The following is a 24724-nucleotide window of genomic DNA, read 5'->3' on the forward strand; positions in this document are numbered from 1 at the left end:
AACAACCATACAAAAATTGTTCAATATCGGTTCATAATTATATAGAGCCGCCATAAAAACCGATTCCCAGATTTTGCTGCGGATCCTCTTGAAGGATTAAGTTTCTTCCGATCCGGTTGAAATGTAGTTAGTCGTCTTAATAATTGGCCTCTAACAACCATGCAAAAATTGGTCTATATAGTCCCATAATTATATATAGCCCCCATATAAACCAATTCCAGATTTCACCTCCGGAACCTCCTGGAAGAGAAAATTTCATTCGATTCGGATGCAACGTTGTGCGTTGTGTTAGTAAACCATGAAAAAATTGGTTCATATTGGCCCATTATGGTATATAACCCCCATGAAAACCGATCCCCAGATTTGGGTTTCGTAAACAAAACTATACCGATTCGATTGTGGAGAACAGTGTACGCAATCCATGGTGAAGGTACATAAGATTCGGTATGCGATTCACATATAGAAGCTTAGAAACTCTCAGAAATGTCAGAAGCATAACACTACACGAGGGGAATGCTAACCATTGCACAATAATGGCTCTCGGTACCTCCAGTTACCTGCCTCTGAATTTTCTTGGTGTTCGCCAGAGGTATGCTAAGTATTGAACTTCGATAAAGTAAACTGACTCAATTCGATAGAAATGTACCCTAATTATCTGTGTAGATTGATTTTTCAGCATGTCCATTAATATACCTCCACCATTCCGTTTGTAATGTATCGAAATATTGCTCTACGACCCCAAAAAGTATATATATTCTGGGTGTGGTGAAATTCTGAGTCGATCTAAGCATGTCCGTCCGTCCGTCTGTTGAAATCACGCTAACTCCGAACGAAACAAGCTATCGACTTGAAACTTGGCACAAGTAGTTGTTATTGATGTAGGTCAGATGGTATTGCAAATGGGCCGGCTGAAATTTGGAACATAGTGTAGGTATATGGTCTCTAACATCCGATCCGGTTCAAATTTGGAACGTGGTGTTAGTATATGGCCGCTAACAACCATACCAAAATTGGTCCATATCGGTCTATAGTTATATATAGCCGATCCATCGGTTCATAATCATGGTTGCCACTCAAGCCACTCAAGCCAAACATAATCTACCAAAATTTTGTTTCTATAGAAAATTTTGTCAAAATTTTATTTCTATATAAAATTTTGTCAAACTGAATTATATACATATTTAATCGGTCTTTTTTAATTTAATATATAATACGTATGGACTTACAATTTAGAAGACGGTGGTAGGAGGTTTTAAGATACCTTGCCATGGGCAAGCGTTACCGCAACCCAAGTAATTGGATTGTGACCAGAAGAAGAAGTTTCTACGCAATCCAATGTGGAGGGTACATAACAGGTTGGCTGATAAGTTCCCGGTCTGGCACATAGATGGCGTCGCTAGTATTAAATGCATATTATTTTTATATAGTATCAACCTTCAAATGATTCGTGTCAAAATTTGACGTCTGTAAGTCAATTAGTTTGTGAGATAGAGCGTCTTTTGTGAAGCAACTTTAGTTATTGTGAAAAAAATGGAAAAAAAGGAATTTCGTGTTTTGATAAAACACTGTTTTCTGAAGGGAAAAAATATGGTGGAAGTAAAAACTTGGCTTGATAACGAGTTTCCGGACTCTGTCCCAAGGAAATCAACAATAATTGATTGGTATGCAAAATTCAAGCGTGGTGAAATGAGCACGGAGGACGGTGAACGCAGTGGACGCCCGAAAGACGTGGTTACCGACGAAGACATCAAAAAAATCCACAAAATGATTTTGAATGACCGTAAAATTAAGTTAATCGAGATAGCAGAGGCCTTAAGGATATCAAAGGAACGTGTTGGTCATTTTATTCATCAATATTTGGGTATGCGGAAGCTCTGTGCAAAATGGGTGCCGCGCGAGCTCACATTTGACCAAAACTAACAACGTGTTGATGATTCTGAGCGGTGTTTGCAGAACTTACGGCCGTATATACATGTTTTAATTTTTATTTTATGAAACATTTAAATGAAAAATTTGTGATAAAAGCAATACTTTTAGCATTTATTATTATTTTCACTTTAAAATAAAATTCCTATATTATTAAAATTTGCAAGAACCCCAAAATCCCCAACCCCAAAATCATTACAGATGAATATGTCAGCTTTTTAGAAATATAAATTTTTCCAACATCCTTTAACAAATAGCACATCATTAGTAGTTTCGAGCCTACATTAAGTTTTATGTACTTAAAAAAGGTCCCTAGGATAATATTGGTTATGCAATATTAATGACTTATCCCTTAAAAACAAAAGCCAAAGGTTCAAAATTAGAAATAAGCTTTGCCATTAAATATCTATATCTTCCTTAGTGTAGTTTTCCTTCCTACGGTTGTTTCGAAGAGGCTCAATACTTCCTTTAAATGATTTTTCTATTTTCAGAAGAAAAGCAGAATCTATGAAGGGATAACCAATGAAATTTCCAAGAAGAAGAAACAAACAAACAAACAAAAAATAGCAAAATCATCAGTCTAACATAAATTACCAATGACTGTACAGTCGGGAATCATTTTAATAAATGACCATAACATCCTGCTACTACAAATTCTTCTATGCTGTTGGAAATGTTTTCCCTTAGCCCTTTTTTGGTTTGGTTTTCCACAAGACTCCCTCCCATACGCCGCCATACATATTCCATGAGTGTTCTAGATTCCGGAATATTGGGATGTTTGAATGACTGCTGGTAATCGCATTTGAATGTCCGACAGCCAAAGCATCAACTTTTATTGTTACTGACATTGGGGGAAAAAGTAAATACGAATATCTTTACTACTGGCAGTTACAACGAAATACAAGCAGCATCATTGCATAATGGCTAAAAAAAATAAGAACAGCAAGACCGAATTTCATTTACCTTCCACGTGAAATTTGAATGACGAGACTGTTCCACAGATAGTTTCCTCCAATAGGCTGCCCGATTCATACTAGTAGAATTGACCGAAGTTGATATTTGTAGCCGAAGACGATTTTAGCCAAAAAAAGAAAAAATATCGATTCGCAAATTAAATGTCTATATTAGCTTGAGATATTGATAACTATATGGAAAAAAACATGTCCGTTTCCAATGATTTTATGCTTGCACTAATAATTTTGGTATTAATTCCGAGCCAAAGAAATGAAGAATTTAAGACACAATTCACTTCTAAATTTGAGTTTTGCTTACTAGATTTTAGGAAACAAATTTAAAATTATTTGTTTTTCTGGGTTTTTCTCCATGTGCTATGAAGCCCTTTAAAAACTTGTTACTGACAACTTAAATTTCCAAAGTCAGGATCGACTTCAAATAGAAATTGTGCTTTGTTTCAAGCAAAAAATGTCTTTAAATAACGCGTTGAAAGCCAGCAGAAAGCAGAAAAGCTTTTCGGAGTTTGGTTGAAACTGAGATTGAAGCTTTTGCCTTATGTGTGCATAGGGAGCATTACTAAGACGTTTTCGTAAATTTTCGGATATTAATCATACGTATAACATCTCTATATGTTTTCAAGAACACGGCTTTTAGGACTTCACAAAATCAAATCAGGGAAAATTGGCAGGTATAGCTTGCGAATTTAACCCTATATACGAATACATACATCTTCAACAAAAAACAACAAATTGTTTGCACTGTTCCAAAATGTTTTGTTTCGTCCTAATCATTTAATTTCAGTTTCGAAACACCTGTTTGGTTGCAGCAATATAATTGTGCTGGATACAAATAAAACAATATTTATATACAAAATATGTTATGTAAGTCGATAAGCACACACACACAAATATTTGTTGTCTTCAATCACGAAATTAATTGATCCAATTAACTATATCCTCCACCATAGGATGGGGGTATATTAACTTTGTCATTCCGTTTTTTACACATCGAAATATTGCTCTAAGACCCCATAAATTATACGTATTCTGGATCGTGGTGAAATTCAGAGTCGATCTGAGCATGTCCGTCCGTCTGTTGAAATCACGCTAACTTCCGAACGAAACAAGCTATCGACTTGAAACTTGGCACAAGTAGTTGTTATTGATGTAGGACGGATGGTGTTGCAAATGGGCCATATAGGTCCACTTTTAAGTATAGCCCCCATATAAACCGATCCCCACATTTGGCTTGCGGAGCATCTGAGGGAAGAAAATTTCGTCCGATCCGGCTGAAATTTGGTACATGGTGTCAGCATATCATCTCTAACAACAATGCAAAAATTCGTCTACATCGGTCCATAATTCTATATATAGCCCCCATATAAACCGATCCCGCGATTTGGCTTGCGGAGCCTCTAAGAGAAGCAAATTTTATCCGATCCGGCTGAAATTTGGTACATGGTATAAGTATATGGTCTCTAACAATCATGCAAAAATTGGTCCACATCGGTCCATAATTATATATAGCCCCCATATAAACCGATCTCCAGATTTGGCTTGCGGAGCCTCTAAAAGAAAAAATTTCATCCGATCCGGCTGAAATTTGGTAAATGGTGTCAGCATATGATCTCTAACAACCATGCAAAAATTCGTCCACATCGGTCCATAACTATATATAGCCCCAATATAAACCGATCCCCCGATTTGGCTTGCGGAGCCTCCGATGCTTTTTGGAGAAGCAAAATTCATCCGATCTGGTTGAAATTTGGTACGTGGTGGTAGTATATGCTATTTAACAACCATGCCAAAAGTGGTCCATATCAGTCCATAATCATATATAGCCCCCATATAAACCGATTCCCAGATTTGGTTTTGGAGCCTCTTGGAGGAGCAAATTTCATCCGAGTCAGTTGAAATTTGATACATTGTGCTAGTATATAGCCGTTAACAACTATGCCTAACTAGGTCCATATCGGTCTATATATATAGCCCTCAGATAAATCAAAAAATTTGGTCCATATCAAGTTCATAATTGTATATAGCCCCATATAAGCGACCCCCATATTTCAATTCTGGCTCTCTACGTACCGTGCAAAAGTCCATATCGATTCGTAATTATTTGTCGACTTACCTATACATACCTTTATTGTCTAATATATACCACGTATGGACTAAATCACAATTTAGAAAACGATGTTAGGAAGTTTTAAGATACCACAACCCAAGTAATTCGATTGTGGATGACAGAATTTCGTAGAAGTTTCTACGCAATCCATTGTGGAGGGTAATAAAATTCGGCCTGGCCGAACTTACGGCCGTATATACTTGTTTTTAATTGAAATGTCTTCAATCACAGAAATTAATTGATCCAATTAATTTTATATTGAAATGTATTCAATCACAGAAATGATAGTATCAATTAAAAATTCCTTGAAAGTCAGTTTAAGAATTAATTGATCCAATTTTAAAATTATTTGATACTTAATTTTTATACCCTCCACCATAGAATGGGGGTATATTAACTTAGTCATTCCGTTTGTAACACATCGAAATATTGCCGCTAATAATCATGCCAAAATTGGTCCATATCGGTCTATAGTTATATAACATTGTCAAAATATTGTCAAAATATTATTTCTATAGAAAATTTTGTCAAAATTTTATTTCTATAGAAAATTTTGTCAAAATTTTATTTCTATAGAAAATTTTGTAAAAATTTTATTTCTATAGAAAATTTTGTCAACAGTTTATTTCTATTGAAACTTTTGTCAAAATTTTATTTCTATAGAAAGTTTTGTCAAAATTTTATTTCTATAGAATTTTTTTTTTTTTTTCAAATTTTATTTCTATAGAAAATTTTTTCCAAATTTTACTTCTGTAGAAAATGTTGTCAAAATTTTATTTCTATAGAAACTTTAAACTTAATGATATACGTATTTAATCGGCCTTTTTTAGTTTCATATATACCACGTATAGACTATGTGGTATATATTACGGTGTTAGGAAGTTTTAAGATACCTTGCCATCGACAAGTGTTACCGCAACCCAAGTAATTCGATTGTGGATGACAGTCTTCAGTAGAAGTTTCTACGCAATCCATGGTGGAGGGTACATAAGCTTCGGCCTGGCCGAACTTACGGCCGTGTATACTTGTTGTCATTGATTTTTGTTGAACATATACTCAGCAACCAAGAATTTTAGTTGTTGTAACTAAACTTGCAGTTTTACATATATTTACACGTCTTTCGTTATCTATCTCCGTCGCCATCTATATATTTTTCCTTTATTCCATCTCGATCACTCTGACTTTTCGAAGCATATATGTGTATATTTAAGAAAATCTAATGTCCCAAACGTAATATCTTCTAACATATTAACATATGTGTCGCAAACATCTTATACTGTTTTATGAGCATTATATGCACTTATGAGCATTATTGCACTTAAAAATAAAGTGCTAAACATTTGAGTTTCAAACATATAATTTTCACACCGAAACATATGAAAAACGGTTTGTTTCGTCCTTGTATATTTTGTGTTTTCCCTCTTTCGTAATGTTACAAAAGAAGTGAAAAATTTTTTATACCCTCCAATCTATTGTGGAGAGTATAAAAAAGGGAAATACCAACATCCCAATATCCCATTGGTATTTGGGCCACAAATAAATGGATTGCTTGTCCGCCAGTTCGTCTGTCATTGAATGTCCCCTCAATTGCTATCACACATTCTTTTTGGTCTCCCATTTGCTCATCCACCCTCTTTCATTGGAATCCTTCAATCCAAATTGTCTGTTTGAGTTTGTTCTTGATGTTGGGATAAAAATCATCGTCGTCAAACTAAATACAAAAATTAAATATTGATTTTCCCCTAGTCCACAATACAAGAGAGACCAAAAAAAAAAAAAACATACAACCTTCAAAGTAGACATCAAAACAAGGAGGATTCATATTGTCATAGTCATACATATCGACATCGTCATCCACAGCAGCAGCAGCAGCAGCATCATCATCATCAATGGCTAATAGAATGAATGTTGGTCAAATATAAAGCAAAAGAGTGAAAGTGGTCAATAGTGGTCATGGTAGTGGTATTGGTAGTGGTGGTGGTCAATGATGGGGTTACTTCCGTTGTTGACCACTTCAATGTAATTGTCATGAGGGTCTTTGTAACCGATAGCTTCACAGATTCCCATTTCCATTGAAAGGATACTGTTCCAGTATCTCTTCTATTTGCTTATTTAGCAAAATATATACAAAAGTCATGGCTTCTTTGTTGAAGATGAACAAGAAGGCAAAATAAAATAACATAAATGTTAAATGAATTAAAAGAAGACAGATACAGTTTATTTGTTTCATGCGAAGGCAATGCAAAAGACCATCACTAGCTTGTTTTGTTTTTGTATATCAAGGACGAATGGGATAAATTATTTAGGATTGAGGTAGTATTAAATCATACTTTGTCTTCTTTTGACAGTTGTATTATTGAAGGTTTTGTTTTTGGATTTTTCTTTCATTTTTCTGGGTAGAGCATATGCTTACGTTGGCAAATTTACGAAAACATTATAGTAATGAGAGGAGATCTTATCGCTAAATAATAATAAATTTATGATATTGAATTTAATAGTGAAGAAAAAATTATACCCTGTTTCGGTATATCGAACGAAAAGTCAGACAATAGAAAAGCAGTCACTCGAATTAATTTGAGTTTCTCCACTAATAGAAAAAATTACGTTCCAATATCGTAAACAGATGGTATCAAAATGAAACACGGTTTCGCCCACGGCCGTTTATGATTTCACGAAAGGCTTTCGTTTTTCTTTGGCCAACTACTCACCATATAGACCACGGGTCCACTGTTTCACCACAGAGACCATCGGGCACTCTGTTCCACCACAGTATACTCCTGGCCTATAATTCACCATAGAGATGTTCGGGTCTACTGTTCCACCACAGAGACCTTTGGGCCTTCTGTTCCACCACAGAGTCCTCCGGGCCTACTGTTCCAGCACAGGGACCGTCGGCCACTCTGTTCACCACATAGTCCTCCGGACCTACTGTTTACCGTAGATGCCTTCGGGTCTACTGTTCTACCACAGAGACCTTCGGGCCTACTGTTCCACCACAGAGTGCTCCGGGCCTACAGTTCACCATAGAGGCCTTCTGGCGTACTGTTCGCCATACACGCCTTCGGGCTTACTGTTCCCCCATATAGACCTTCGGGCCTACTGTTCCACCACATAGACCTTCGGGCACTCTGTTCTACCACAGAGTCTTCCTTCTTCAGACGCGGATAGACGATTGACTGAGGCATTAGACAAACCAAGCTCCTTACTGCATGCAGATAGATGCTAATCGGTTTACGGGCGGCTCTGCATGTGGTTCCGCAAATACCTTTGGGAATACTGTTATACTATAGAGACCTTCGAGCCTACTTTTCATCAGAGAGACCTTCTGGCCTATTGTTCCACCACAGATGCCTTCTGGCCTACTGTTCCACTACAGAGTACTCTTGACCTTCTGTTCATCAGACCTTCGAACCCACTGTTCCACCTCAGATACCTCCGGGCCTACAGTTTACCGTACACGCCTGCGGGCCTACTGTTCCACCACATAGACCTTCGGGCCTACTGTTCCATCTCATAATTCTTCGGGCCTACTGTTCCACCACATAGACCTTCGAGCCTACTGTTCCACCACAGAGACCTTCAGCCACTCTGTTCTACAACAGAGATCTTCGGGCACTCTGTTCCACCACAGAGTCCTCCGGGCCTACTGTTCAACCACATAGACCTTCGAGCCTACTCTTCCACCACGGAGACCTTCGGGCACTCTGTTCTACAACAGAGATCTTCAGCCACTCTGTTCTACAACAGAGATCTTCGGGCACAGTGTTCCACCACAGAGTCCTCCGGGCCTACTGTTCCAACACATAGACCTTCGAGCCTACTCTTCCACCACAGAGACCTTCGGCCACTCTGTTCTACAACAGAGATCTTCGGGCACTCTGTTCCACCACAGAGTCCTCCAGGTCTACTGTTCACTATAGAGGCCTTGTGGCCTACTGTTTCACCACAGATACCTTCAGACACTCTGTTCCACCACAGAGTCCTCCGGGACAACAGTTTACCATAGAGACCTTTGGATCTACTGTTCACCATACACGCCTTCGGGCCTACTGTTCCACCACAAAGACCTTCGGGCCTACTGTTCCACCACATTGACCTTCGGGCCTACCATTCCACCACATAGACGTTCGAGCCTAATGTTCCACCATAGAGACCTTCGGCCACTCTGTGCTACCACAGAGATCTTCGGGCAATCTGTTCCACCACAGAGTCCTCCGGGCCTACTGTTCACCATAGAACTTCGGGGCTACTGTTCCACCACAGAGACCATCGGGCCTACTGTTATAACACAGAGACCTTCGGGTCTACTGTTATATCACAGAGACTTTCGGGTCTACAGTTCTCCACAGAGGCCTTCAGGCCTACTGGTCCATTAAAGAGTCCTCCAAGCATACTGTTCTCCACAGAGGCCTTCAGGCTTACTGTTCCACCTCAGAGTCCTTTGGGCCTACTGTTCCTACACAGATACCTTCGGGCCTACTGTTCCTACACAGAGACCTTCGGGCCTACTCTTCCACCACAGAGACCTTTAGCACACTGTTTCAGACACCATCGTGCCTTCTATTAGAACATAGAGGCCTTGAGGCCTACTGTTCGCTCATAGACTGGCTAAAAGTCGACAGTCGTACTAAAACCGTAGACGGTTAACGACGACTATCCCACCACTGCCGATACCGAAGCTGATACTACACCGCTTCTTCAACAATCAACTGTAGCAAGACCAGCACCTGTCTGAAAACCGAAAACCCATCGGCAGTTTCCGATCAGCTACAAATATAAAAATTCCCTAACAACTACAAATCGACGAATACACAACTTCGCAATCGCCAACGGATCGAACTACTCAGCAACGGCCACTGTAATTTGTACTCCGTGGAAGAAACAAGGTCCTCAAGTCGGAAACAAGGTCATTATCGGCAGCACTTGGGGTGCGGACAAAGAAACCTCTTTGACTGTCAGTGCTAAACTATTCAGTGTGGATATCTCACCCAAGTGACAAGCAGTGGAACAACATAGTGACCTGTCAGAATACTGCCCCAAGAACTGCAACAGGTTGTCTCCGCATCACACACATATATGATCTTTATGTGAAGGCCAAGATCATCCCAGTGCGCAGACATAATCACAATCAAAGCTTCTGAGTGGCAATCCAAATCACCTACTAGAGCCCGAGATCCAGCATTACAAAATTAGGCCAACATTACAAAATTAGGCCTTTATATCAGGCAACATTTCAGACAGGTCTGAATGGAATCCTACTTCCGTGAGAAGCTACAAGGTTAATCCTGTTCTCGGACTTCGGGCGATGGTCCCGATAGCCCCGGAGGAAAGACAAATACCACGTCAGGGCCACAATGAAACTCATCAGCCGACTCACCAACACATCACTCTGGACACATCCCATCCTTCTAGCAGACTTCCTTGATGTTTCCAGATCAAGAAAAGTTGGTGTACCAAAGGTTAGGTTAGGTGGCAGCCCGATGTAGCAGGCTCACTTAGACTATTCAGTCCATTGTGATACCACATTGGTGAACTTCTCTCTTATCACTGAGTGCTACCCGATTCCTATGACAAGGAACCTCCTTTTTATAGCAGAGTCCGAACGGCGTTACACATTGCAGTGACACCACTTAGAGAAGCTTTAAAACCCTCAGAAATGTCACCAGCATTACTGAGGTGGGATAATCCACCGCTGTATCAAAGGTAAATAATATTTGGATGATATCACATAAAAACTTTTATAACAACAATAACTCAGCGACGATCAATCACGTTTCAACGAATGCAATAGCCTCCAATTATCAATGAACCATCAACAACCGATCTCTGACGTATCGAAGTTTTTATCCACTGCTAATCATCAATGAACCGAAATTCTCATCGATTACTAATTATCAACGAACTATATTCCTCATCAATTACCGAATCTCCACGAAATGACGTTCTCTTGCACCACTGATCATCAATGAACCGAATTCTCCACCACCACTGATCATTGACGAATCGACGTTCTTCTCCACTAGCGATTATTAACGATCCGAATATCGATAAACCGATTTTCTCATCTCTACATATCTTCAAAGAAATTTTCACCGACTACTAATTATCAACGAACCGAATTCCTCACGAATTACCGAATCTCTACGAACCGACGTTCTCATCCACCACCGATCATCAAGCAACCGAAGAGTCGAAATGCTTAAAACCTTCAGATTATCTACGAACTGAATAAGCCATAAGGAGCAAACATATTGGATGTCGTCGATTTGTAGCTCTTAGCTGAGATGAATGGCTTATTCATCTCAGCTTATTCATATCAACGACATCCAATATGTTTGTTCCCATCAGAACCTGATCATATTAGAGAGGTTGTCATATATCACACAAGTAGAATATAATACCCAGTTTCTGTATGTCGAACGAAAAGCCAGTCGATGGAAAAGCAGTCACTCGAATTCGAATCAATTTGGGTTTCTGTATTTTTGAAAGTTCATATCGTTTGTATGGGAGTACATTGATTATCAAAAATGAGTATTTTCAAATTTTTGGCCTGAGAATTGATTCAAATTCCAAAACTGTTTTTACTTTTTTCTTGACACTTATTATGTATGTTCCTTTGCTACTCGACAACAAAATATGAAGTGACTTGCCTGTCGACATAGAGAAACCCAAATATATTGTTTTTCATTTGAAATACTCTCGTTCGACATACAGAAACAGGGTATAAAATAGATCTACTTAATATTTAACTTGAAAGAGATAAACACTTGTGTTCATAATCCAAGAGGTTTAGTGAGTCCTTACGCAAATTTTAGAGGCGACTGAGCTTACCTCAGTCGACGAGAAAACCTTGTTAGAAGCTCCGGTCATATGAAAATATCCCTAAAAGTCCACAGAGAGAAACTTTTCCACACGTATATACAATCCTGCTATAGTGTCCAAGATTAATTTATTATTGTATTTGTAGCAGACTTGGCATTCCCCTAAAACAGATGACTTGTCTTTAATTATAAGCAACTGTGTCACTATTCATTAATCGTCATTCTCAATTAAGCATTTCGGGGTAAAATAAAATCATCTGTGCCAATGACTTTATTGATTTATAGATTTTGTGTTAGTCCTCTGAAACCCGACAGCAGGTTGGCAAACTAAAATATTTCAATTAATTAGATTTGGACATTTATACAATCAGTGAATTTTTCATTAGAAATCTCCAACACTTGAGTAGACTCGTTCTCATACAGATTCCAAAAGATTTCTTAGCATCACTGAGGTCAACAAAACAAAAGTGTTTACCAAAATCACAACAATTACCAAAAACCAATGGTCATTGTCGCCAGTGTTCATGGAAATCCCAAAGATATTTTAGTGCAGAGGTATCACATCCCATAAAAGCATGAACAAATGCCTTGAGGATAATACCTTTAGTTACTGTTGCTATTGACATTTGTTAATCAAGATAAATGATATCGAGTGATTAACATTATTTCTCTCCTGCTTGCTTGCCTTTCCTTGCCTTCCCATGCCGTCACCCATTCCATTGAACCATTGATGACTTTTAATAATGCTGGAGATTTGTATCGATGTGCTGCATATCGACATCCCTTTGGGGGTATAGCTTTTCCTTATCTTTGTATTTATTTAGGTTGTTGGCTGTATTTACATTAAGGAAAGTCATTGGTTCTTGGTTCTACTGTCCAAGATGATAAATTATGTGGAAAATTAGTTAAATATTTCACCAACAAATATACAAAAAGGAAAACATTATGGTAAAGCCAAAGGAAAGGATATTTAAGATTGTCGGGCTAGTATGTATATATCCTGAAGATATCTTAAACTAAGATGTTGTCGATATACAAAAAGGAAGTATTTTGTAGAATTAGGGTGTTGTTAAATATTTTGTAGTATTAAATATTTATTAAATATTAATTTATTTTACTTAAATCCAAAGTATATTTAATAAATTTAACTAAACTTAGTTTAGTTTTGCTTTGTAATAATCGAATCCACAATGTGATAAGGGTATAATAATTTTGATTTTCGTAAAAATTAACATACAAGAAGTATTGGATCTGAAACACAAAAACAAAAGTGTGTATAAACCTATGGCTTTATACTAAATAACATTTGATTTTTACTATTTGAATTTAATTTGTAACTGTCATTTGAATTTATATTACTCAAATATCTACAGTTTAAAAATAACTAAGTTCTACGAGTGTCAAGACAAATGATTTATAATGTACTAAAAAAGATACAAAATTTAGTAATAGCGGTTGGTAAAACAACCAACCCAAGAAGGTTGTTTTACCAACCGCAGAACAAGCTACACATTTACTGGTGAGGAACTTCAACTCCAATAAACCACATACTGAACTGTCTCCTCCTTGTGTTTTTTCATTCATTTGGTTTTTCCACTTGGGGTTATCTACTTGTGTGGATTGAATTCCCTGTGAGATTCTATCGCACAAGTAACCCCTCTCGTCTCCTTCAACACCGGAACTCGTTTGTTTTGGTGAGATTGGAAGATCTCTGCAACCTAGAAATACAGCCCACAACAACAACAGACAATCGGTCACAGTGTTCCACTCATCCAGCTCCATCATCATCTTCGACTAGTGTATAGGAGCACCTCTTATTCTTACGTAGCCTCCCTTGACTACAGCATAAGCCCCCATATTATTCACAGTGAACCATCTATGTTACAAAACAGGGATCCGGAGCGGAGCGAAACCTTTTTTTGCCGGAGCTGAGCGGTATTTTTAAGACCCGGTGCAGATAGGCTTGCCAGATGTCCGGGATTCACCTGGATTGTCCCGGAATTTCGTCTTCAGGAAGTGTCCCGAATCTTTCACAAAATTTACCAAAAATCCAGGAATTTCAATTATTCAAGGCATAACATATGTTTACATTTTTCCATTTCTTAGAACAGAAAACGATTTGAAATTAAATCGCTTTCAAAAATATTATTAGTTTTCGATTTTCATACTTTTTAAATCTGTCAGATTTTGTACCATTTCATTCAATCTCATCACTATGAGAAACAAATCAAACCACTATCTTTCGAATCATCATCATCGACACTTGAGCCTTAAATGTAAAAAAATAAACGCAAATATCTAATTTTATTTCAAATTCACGTTTTTCTGCGAAATGCATTTTAACAAATTATATGTCAAGTCTATACTCCCTGCCATCATTTCAAAGTTCGATTTTATCCCTTTCATGCCATGGAGTCTTTAGTGACACTATAACAATCCCTAACTCTGATGCGAAATATACCCAAACCATGTCCGTGGCTATATCCAAATTCCCAGTATCGAAAGGCACTACAAAAGAAGCAGCGATTGCCGTCTCAGACCTAAAGTTTGTTTGCCAAAACCGAAACTAATATGTTATGTCAGTAAATATATGGGTTGAGGTTTTAAATATTCCAAAAAATGTTTACGTTTGATATAAAATCATCGCAACCGTCTTGGAAGAAAGTTTCAGAGGCTCCAACGTATGTAGGAATTTCAAAAACTGCAGACAATAACGACTACGCCATGGCGGTTATGCAAATTTAACAAATTATAAAATATGTTCAACTATTTTCGAAAAATGTGCCTTGTCCCGACAAATCCTGGAATGTCCGGCACAATGTCCTGGATTTCGGCAACCATCATCTGGCAACCCTAGGTGCAGAGCGTTTTCAAAATGAACAAGTATATACGGCCGTAAGTTCGGCCAGGCCAAATCTTATGTACCCTCCACCATGGATTGCGTAGAAACTTCTACGAAAGACTCTCATCCACAAATTTCAACTCACTCGGATGACATTTGCTCCTCCAAGAGGCTCCAAAACCAAATCTCAGGATCGGTTTATAAATGATTATGGACTGATATGGACCACTTTTGGCATGGTTGTTAAATATCATATACTACCACCACGTACCAAATTTCAACCAGATCGGATGAATTTTGCTTCTCCAAAAGGCACCGGAGGTCAAATCTGGCGATCGGTTTATATGGGTGCTATATATAATTATGGACTGATAGGAACCAATTCCTGCATGGTTGTTGGATACCATATACTAACATCACGTACCAAATTTCAACCGAATGGGAAGAATTTTGCTCTTCCAAGGTGCTCCGGAGGTCAAATTTGGGGATCGGTTTATATGGGGCCTATATATAACTATGGACCGATATCGACCAATTTTTGCATGGGTGTTTGAGGGCATATATTAACATCACGTACAAAATTTCAACTGAATCAGACGAATTTTGGTATTCCAAGAGGCTCCGGAGGTCAAATCTGGTGATCGGTTTATATGGGGGCTATATATAATTATGGACCGATATGGACCAATTTTTGCATGGTCATTAGAGACCATATACTTACATCATGTACCAAATTTCAGTCGGATCGGATGAAATTGGTTTCCTAGAGGCTCTGCAAGCCAAATCGGGGGATCGGTTTATATGGGGCTATATATAATTATGGACCGATGTGAACCAATTTTTGCATGGTTGTTAGAGACCATATACTAACAGCATGTACCAAATTTCAGCCGGATCAGATGAAATTTGCTTCTCTTAGAGGTCTCGCAAGCCAAATTTGGGGTCCGTTTATATGGGGGCTATACGTGAAAGTGGAACGATACGGCCCATTTGCAATACCATCCGACCTATATCAACAACAACTACTTGTGCCAAGTTTCAAGTCGATAGCTTGTTTCGTTCGGAAGTTAGCGTGATTTCAACAGACGGACGGACGGTCATGCTCAGATCGCAAGCAAGCTATAAAACTTATTGCAAATATGGCGATGATATTTTATTTTTTCCTTTGCTTTCCTTTGTTCTATAAGTTTGTGCATTTGTATGTAGATTAGGTTACGTTAGGTTAGGTGGCAGCCCGATGTATCAGGCTCACTTAGACTATTCAGTCCATTGTGATACCACATTGGTGAACTTCTTCGATTTGAATTCTGAGCCGATTTCGTCGAGTTTTTTCGGAAAGATAGATACTCCAAATGGGGGTTTTCCCTCCGAACCGTAGACCCGACTGCAACGAGGACGGACCTCGCTCATGATTTTATTTATCGCTTTTTGGGCTCGGAATCATTACTAAAATTACTAAGGTAAATATAATCTCCATCCATCCTATTGTCCAATATCCATTTTGCAATTACAAAGCAAATTTATCATAAACTTTGCATTTCAATAAAATGTGTTAACATCAATCCAAAGCAGTGTTGCCAAGTGTTTTTGGAACACGCCCAAAAAAATCGCCACCAGTATTTTAGGAAGTAGGTACAAGATGCCGTCATACACTCCAAAAATTTTAAGAAATTTGACAGCACTCTGTTTTACACTAAAAAAACATATTGACCCAATATGAAGGAGCACGCAACCTTAATTCTGGGGCATATAATATTTAATGAAGAAAACTCCTATTCACCTTAAATGTGAAGATGAAAATCTTTGCAACCAAAAAACTTTGTTGTGAGTGTACTTTGCAAAAAAACAAGTATATAAAGCCGTAAGTTCGGCCAGGCCGAATCTTATGTACCCTCCATCATGGATTGCGTAGAAACTTCTACGAAAGACTGTCATCCACAATCGAATTACTTGGGTTGTGGTATCTTAAAACTTCTTAACATCGTTTTCTAAATTGTGAGTTAGTCCATACGTGGTATATATTAGACAAAAAATGTATGTATAGATATGTCTACAAGTAATTACGAATCTACATGGAAATTAAAATATGGGGGTCGCTTTTATGGGGGCTATATAGAATTATGAACTTGATATGGACCAATTTTTGTGAGATTGGGGATCGATTTATCTGAGGGCTATATATAACTATAGACCGAAAAGGACCTAGTTAGGAATGGTTGTCAACGGCCATATACTAGAACAATGTACCAAATTTCAACTCGGATGAAATTTGCTCCTCCAAGAGGCTCCAAAAACCAAATCTCGGGATCGGTTTATATGGGGGCTATATATGATTATGGACAAATATGGACCACTTATGGTTGTTAAATATCATATACTACCACCACGTACCGAATTTCAAGCAGATCGGATGAATTTTGCTTCTCCAAAAGTAACAGGAGGTCAAATCTGGGGATCGGTTTATATGGGTTCTATATATAATTATGGACTTATATGAACCAATTCCAGCATGGTTGGTGGATTCCATATACTAACATCACGTACCAAATTTCAACCGTATCGGATGAATCTTGCTCTTCCAAGGGGCTCCGGAGGTCAAATCTGGGGATCGATTTATATGGGGCCTATATATAATTATTGAACGATTTCGACCAATTTTTGCATGGGTATTTGAGGCCATATATTAACACCACGTTCCAAATATCAACTGAATCTGAAAAATGTTGGTCTTCCAAGAGGCTTCGGAGGTCAAATCTGGTGATCGGTTTATATGGGGGCTATATATAATTATGGACCGATGTGGACCAATTTTTGCATGGTTGTTAAAGACTATATACTAACACCATGTACCAAATTTCAGCCGGATCGGATGAAATTTGCTTCTCTTAGAGGCTCTGCAAGCCAAATCGGGGGATCGGTTTATATGGGGGCTATATGTAATTATGGACCGATGTGGACCAATTTTTGCATGGTTGTTAGACATCATATACTAACATCATGTACCAAATTTCAGCCGGATCGGATGAAATTTGCTTCTATTAGAGCAATCGCAAGCCAAATTTGGGGGTCCGTTTATATGGGGGCTATACGTAAAAGTGGATCGATATGGCCCATTTGCAATACCATTCGACCTACATCAATAACAACTACTTGTGCCAAGTTTCAAGTCGATAGAGTGTTTCGTTCGGAAGTTGGCGTGATTTAAACAGACGGACGGACGGACAGAAATGCTCAGATCGACTCAGTATTTCACCACGACCCAGAATATATATACTTTATGGGGTCTTAGAGCAATATTTCGATGTGTTACAAACGGAATGACAAAGTTAGTCCTATGGTGGAGGGTATAAAAAAACTTAAAACACTCACGAAAAGAAATGTAAGGAGTCTATTGTTCAAAATAAATATGCTTTGAACATGGGATCTCTGAGGAGTTCTCTATGCCACTAAATATCAATAATCGCTAGCATAGTGTTGACATTTATGTTTATTACTTTCTCTTTCCACTTGTGAAGATAAGAGAAACAATCAAAATGAACCAGCCATTTTAAGAAACACTTATGTGTGAGGGTATTTTCAAAAACATTTTACACCTTTATGACGAATAAATTGGAAATATTTGCTCGTTTGGAAAATCTAGTGCAGGCAACCTAAACTGGGCACGTTATTTCTTATCAATGAATGCTGCCCTATTCTATGTTAAGCTCACTGAGAACGGACCTGCTTTTTATAGCCGAGTCCGAACGGCTTTTCACATTGCGGTGAAACTACTCAGAGAAGTTGAAAAACTTTTTGGTGTTCGGTCGAAGCAAGGATTGAATCCTCGAACCTTTATATGCAAGTTGGACATGCTTACCATTGCACTACGGAGGCTCCCGTGTTCCTCCATGTTTTCAATTTTTTTTTTGAGTCGGTTTATATGGGGGCTACATAACTATAGACGATTTTTGTGTGAGGGCACATAATAACATCCCGTAAAAAATGTCTGCAAGATCGAAAGCTCCGGAGATCAAATCTAAGGAGTGATTTATATGGAGGCTATTGGCACTTATGAACCGTTATGGACCAATTTTTGGCATGTTTATAGGACTATATATAACATACTAAACTCGAGCTTCAACCGGATCAGGTAAAATTTACTGCTTCAAGAGGCTCCGGAGGTTAAACCTGGGGATCAGTTTATATGAGGGATAATTATGGAATGATATAGACCAAGTTTTGCATGGTTGTTAGCAGTGGTCCGATATGGCCAATTTGCACTACCATCCGACATATATCAATGAGAGTTACTTATACCACTTTCCAAGTCGATAGCTTGTTAGTATACTCGTAGCTCCCATCCTATGGTAGAGGGTACACAAATTATTGTTGATCTACAAAAATGTATTTCCAATACTTAATGGAAAAACTATTCACAAAAGAATTTCTTGATATTTTTCTATTTGAAATATAAAATATATTTCCTATCCCTAAAAAATCCCCCTCGTAGTAAATGTAATCCCCAAAAGTTATCCCTATGGTGAAAAATAACTAATAAATTTGGTATTAAAACCTCTAACAAGGCAACACTGATCCAAAGCATCAAAGAGTGTGAGAGAGGGGAGATAGAGGAACGATATACAGAGGTAAAGAGTAAGTCACAAATCACAAATAATAAGAATGTTTCTCTTGTCACTTAATTTCCTATTATTTAGTTTTCATACTCTCTCGCCCCTTTCATTTAGTATTCCGATGGCAATGATCTCAATAATTTTATGGGTAAAAGGATACCATGACAATAAATACAAACATAACATACACACACTCACACATAATGTGTAGGTGCAAGTGTATATTTGTGTTGGTAAATGTATAACATAAGTTAATAGTGCGTATAGCATTAAATTGATAAGCGATATTATCCTTAGACACAGTATTTTATCTGTCAACTTGATTGTTTATGTATGTATATGTGTGTATGTATGTACATGTTAAAACATTCATGGTGCCAGACGACACAGATAAATTCATACTGCATTGAAGCGTAGGTGAGTAGTTGTGTAGGAGAATCCATTCATGTGGTTATGTAGGAGAATTTTGTTAGGATACAAATGAATTGAATGAAACCTTGGTATTGTCATCAAAGAACAGAGATAACAGATAAAATCCTAGGAGTACTATGTATTTGGTTTGCGGCTATGACCAACCAGAGCCAATTTAGACTTAGAGATAGTCTAACTATGAGATTTGTTTAAGGCAAATCAATGTGTTATATATGCTACAAATATACAAATATAAATAATATATTTGATGTCGAATTGTGATACATTTAAGAGAGTTGATGCAAATTCAATAGTGGTTATTTATTTAGGAATACGAATAATTAAATGGTATTATGTAATTGGAAATTTGTAGGAACTTCCATATTTATGCAATCTTTAGGCACAAATTTTTCCAATTTTTAGAGCAAACAAGCAATCCATAAGTATTTGAGTAATAATATGAAATTAAAGATAGGCAAATACCACAATATGAAGATATGTTAAAATAATCGTGTCTTAAGACCTGTTTCTGTGAATCGAATGAAATTCTACATCGAAAGAAAAACAATCGCATACGAATTGTAGGTTTTTCTACTTTTATTTAGATTATTTTACCGATCATTATAGAACGATGATGGGGGTATAATAAATTTGTCATTCCATTTGTAACACATCGAAATAGCGATTTTCGACTACACAAAGTACATATATTTATGATCAGGGAGAAATTCTAAGGCCATCTGTCTGTTGTAATCACGCTACAATCTTCAATAATGAATCTATCGTGCTGAAATTTGCCATAAATTCGACTTTTGTCTATAGGCAAGCCAAGACCCTTCATTTGGGGTCTTGAGCGTCTAGACATCACGGTTACCACTCATGCTAAATTTGAGGAAAATTTTATCAAATATTTATCAAATTTTAAAAAATCTTATTTTTTTTTATTTTTTGATTAATCTTTTATGTAGATTTTTTATACCACCCACCACTGGATGGGGGGGGGGGGGGGGGGGTATATTAACTTTGTCATTCCGTTTGTAACACATCGAAATATTGCTCTAAATCCCCATAAAGTATATATATTCTGGGTCGTAGTGAAATTCTGAGTCGATCTAAGCATGTCCGTCCGTCCGTCCATCCGTCTGTTGAAATCACGCTAACTTCCGAACGAAACAAGCTATCGACTTGAAACTTGGCACAAGTAGTTGTTATTGCTGTAGGTCGGATGGTATTGCAAATGGGCCATATCGGTCAACTTTTACGTATAGCCCCCATATAAAAGGACCCCCAAATTTGGCTTGCAGAGGCTCTAACAGAAGCATATTTCATTCGATCCGGCTGAAATTTGGTACATCGTGTTGGCATGTGGTCTCTAACAACCATGCAAAAATTGGTCCCCATTGGTCCATAATTATATATAGCCCCCATATAAACCGATCCACAGATTTGGCTTGCGGAGCCTCAAAGAGAAGCAAATTTCATCCAATCTTGCTGAAATTTAGTACATGGTGTTGGTATATGGTCTCTAATAACAATGCAAAAATTGGTCCACATCGGTCCATAATTATATATAGCCCCCATATAAACCGATCTCCAGATTTGAACTCCGGAGCCTCTTAGAGGAGCAAACTTCATCCGATCCCGTTGAAATTTGGTACACGGTGTTGCTATATGTTTTTGAACAACCATGCAAAAATTGGTTCATATCGGTCCATAATTATATATCCCCCATATAAAAAGATCCCCAAATTTGACCTCCGGAGCCTCTAAGAGGAACAAAATTCAACCGATCCGGTTGAAATTTGGTACATACTGTTGGTATATGTACTTTAACAACCATGCAAAAATTGGTCCATATCGGTCCATAATTATATATAGCCCCCGTATAAACTGATCCTCAGATTTGACCTTCGGAGCCTTTTGCAGGAGCAAAATTCATTCGATCCGGTTGAAATTTGGAACGTGGTGTTAGTATGTGGTCTCTAACAAACACGCAGGAATTGGTCCATATCGGTCCATAATTATATAAAACCCCCATATAAACCGATCCCCAGATTTGACCTCCGGAACGTCTAGGAGGAGCAAAATTCATCCGATTCGGTTCAAATTTGGAACGTGGTGTTAGTATATGGCCGCTAACAACCATACCAAAATTGGTCCATATCAGTCTATATTTATATATAGCCGATCCCCAATCATACAAAAATTGGTCCATATCGGTTCATAATCATGGTTGCAACTGGAGCCAAAAATAATTTACCAAAATTTTATTTCTATAGAAAATTTTGGCAAAATTTTATTTCTATAGAAAATTTTGTCAAAATTTTATTTCTTTAGAAAATTTTGTCAAAATTTTATTTCTATAGAAAATTTTGTAAAAATTTTATTTCTATAGAAAATTTTGTCAAACTGAATTATAGACGTATTTAATCGGTCTTTTTTGATTTAATATATACCACGTATGGACTTACTTACAATTTAGAAGACGGTGTTAGGAGGGTTTAAGATACCTTGCCATCAACAAGCGTTACCGCAACTCAAGTAATTCGATTGTGGATGCAGTGTTTAGAAGAAGTTTCTACGCAATCCATGGCGAAGGGTACATGAGCTTCGGCCTGGCCGAACTTACGGCCGTATATACTTGTTTTATTTTAATTTCGATAGAAAATTTGATTTCTATACATTTTTTAATTCTATTTCTATAGAACATTTTGCCAAAATTTTATTTATATAGAAAATTTTGATAAAATAGAAAATTTTGTCAAAGTTGTAATTCTATAGAAAATTTGGCAACATTTTATTTCTATAGAAAATTTTGTCAAAATTGTATTTCATATTTGTTGTTTTGATATCAGCTTTAAAACCATTGCGTTGACTAGACTACAAGATTAGCTTAAACAACAGAGTAAAAGAATTTTTGTCAAAGCCTTATAGATGGTTGGATGGATGCACGTTTCGGAATTACCACATTCCTCATCAGCATCCTCTACTTGCAGTAAAACTATCAACCAATTATCAGAATAAATTCGGGAAGTTCACTAAATCCAAAGTGAACCACACTCGAACCTTCCAAAAAAGGTTCTGATAGTTGGCCTGAGATCAAAACAACAAATATGATTGAAGTATAAACCAACAATAAAAAACAAAATTGTATTTCTATAGGAAATTTTGTCAAAGTTTTATTTCTACAGAAAATTTTGTCAACATTGTATTTCTATAGACAATGTTATCAAAATTTTATTTATATAGAAAATTTTGTCAAAATTTTAATTCTGTAGAAAATTTTGTCAAAATTTAATTGCTATAGAAAATTTTGTCAAAATTTTATTTCTATAGAAAATATTGTCAAAATTTTATTTTTATCAAAAAATTAAATAAATCTTTGTTGTGAGATAGTTTGCAAAATTAACAAAACATCAAAAATTCTATTAAACTACTAAACAGTGAAAAAATGTAAAATGTATGGTAGAATTCTATCTTTTTTGGCAACCGAGCTAGACATCCGAATTTTTATCCGATTTGCCTGAAATTCAAAATCTAGAAGTATTTAATTCTGAGTCGATCTAAGCATGTCGGTCTGTTGAAATCACGCTAACTTCCGAACGAAACAAGCTATCAACTTGAAACTTGGAACAAGTAGTTGTTATTGATGTAGGTCGGATGGTATTGCAAATGGGCCATATAGCCCCCATTTAAACCGATCCCCAGATTTGGCTTGCGGAGCCTCTAGGAGAAGCAAATTTCATCCGATCCGGTTGAAATTCGGTGCATGGTGTTGCTATATGTTCTTGAACAACCATGCAAAAACTGGTCCATATCGGTCCATAATTATATATAGCCCCCATATAAACCGATTCCCAGATTTGAACTCCGTAGCCTCTTAGAGGAGCAAAACTCATCCGGTTCGGTTGAAATTTGGTATGTGGTGTTAGTATATGGTCTCTAATAACCATGCAAAAATTGGTCCATATCGGTCCATAATTATATATAGCCGGATGGTATTGCAAATGGCCCATATAGCCCCCATTTAAACTGATCCCCAGATTAGGCTTGCGGAGCCTCTAGGAGAAGCAAATGTCATCCGATCCGGTTGAAATTCGGTACATGGTGTTGCTATATGTTCTTGAACAACCATGCAAAAATTGGTCCATATCGGTCCATAATAATATAGCCCCCATATAAACCGATCCCCAGATTTGAACTCCGTAGCCTCTTAGAGGAGCAAAATTCATTCGATCCGTTTGAAATTTGGAACGTGGTGTTAGTATGTGGTCTCTAACAAACACGCAAAATTGGGCCATATCGGTCCATAATTTTATATAACCCCCATATAAATCGATCCCCAGATTTGACCTCCGGAACCTCTTGGAGGAGCAAAATTCATCCGATTCGGTTGAAATTTGGAACGTGGTGTAAGTATGTGGTCTCTAACAAACACGCAAGAATTGGTCCATATCGGTCCATAATTATATATAGCCCCATATAAATCGATCCCAAGATTTGACCTCCGGAGCCTCTTGGAGGAGCAAAATTCATCCTATCCGGTTGAAATTTGGAACGTGGTGTTAGTATATGGCCGCTAATAACTATGCCAAAATTGATCCATATCGGTCAATAGTTATATATAGCCGATCCCCAATCGCACGAAAATTGCTCCATATCGGTTCACAACCATGGTTGTCACTCGAGCCAAAAATAATCTACCAAAATTTTATTTCTATAGAAAATTTTGTCAAAATTTTATTTCTATAGAAAATTTTGTCAAAATTTTATTCCCATAGAAAATTTTGTCAAATTTTATTTCTATAGGAAATTTTGTCAAATTTTATTTCTATAGGAAATTTTGGCAAAATAGAAAATTTTTTATTTCTATAGACAGTGTTGTCAAAATTTTAATTCTATTGAAAATTTTGTCAAATTTAATTATATACGTATTTAATCGGCTTTTTTTAGTTTATTATATACAACGTATGGACTATCTTGCAATTTAGAAGACGGTGTTAGGAAGTTTTAAGATACCTTTCCATCGGCAAGTG

General features: G+C 37.2%; 1 protein-coding gene across 1 annotated transcript in view; it reads right to left on the reverse strand.

Annotated features, from left to right (window-relative positions):
* The window catches only part of Octbeta2R (Octopamine beta2 receptor), a 673234-nt gene that overhangs the window by 256204 nt on the left and 392306 nt on the right, over window positions 1-24724 (reverse strand). The window lies entirely within an intron of this gene.

The sequence above is a fragment of the Haematobia irritans genome, chromosome 1 (genome assembly GCF_050003625.1).
Source record: "Haematobia irritans isolate KBUSLIRL chromosome 1, ASM5000362v1, whole genome shotgun sequence".
Taxonomy (NCBI): Eukaryota; Metazoa; Arthropoda; class Insecta; order Diptera; family Muscidae; genus Haematobia; species Haematobia irritans.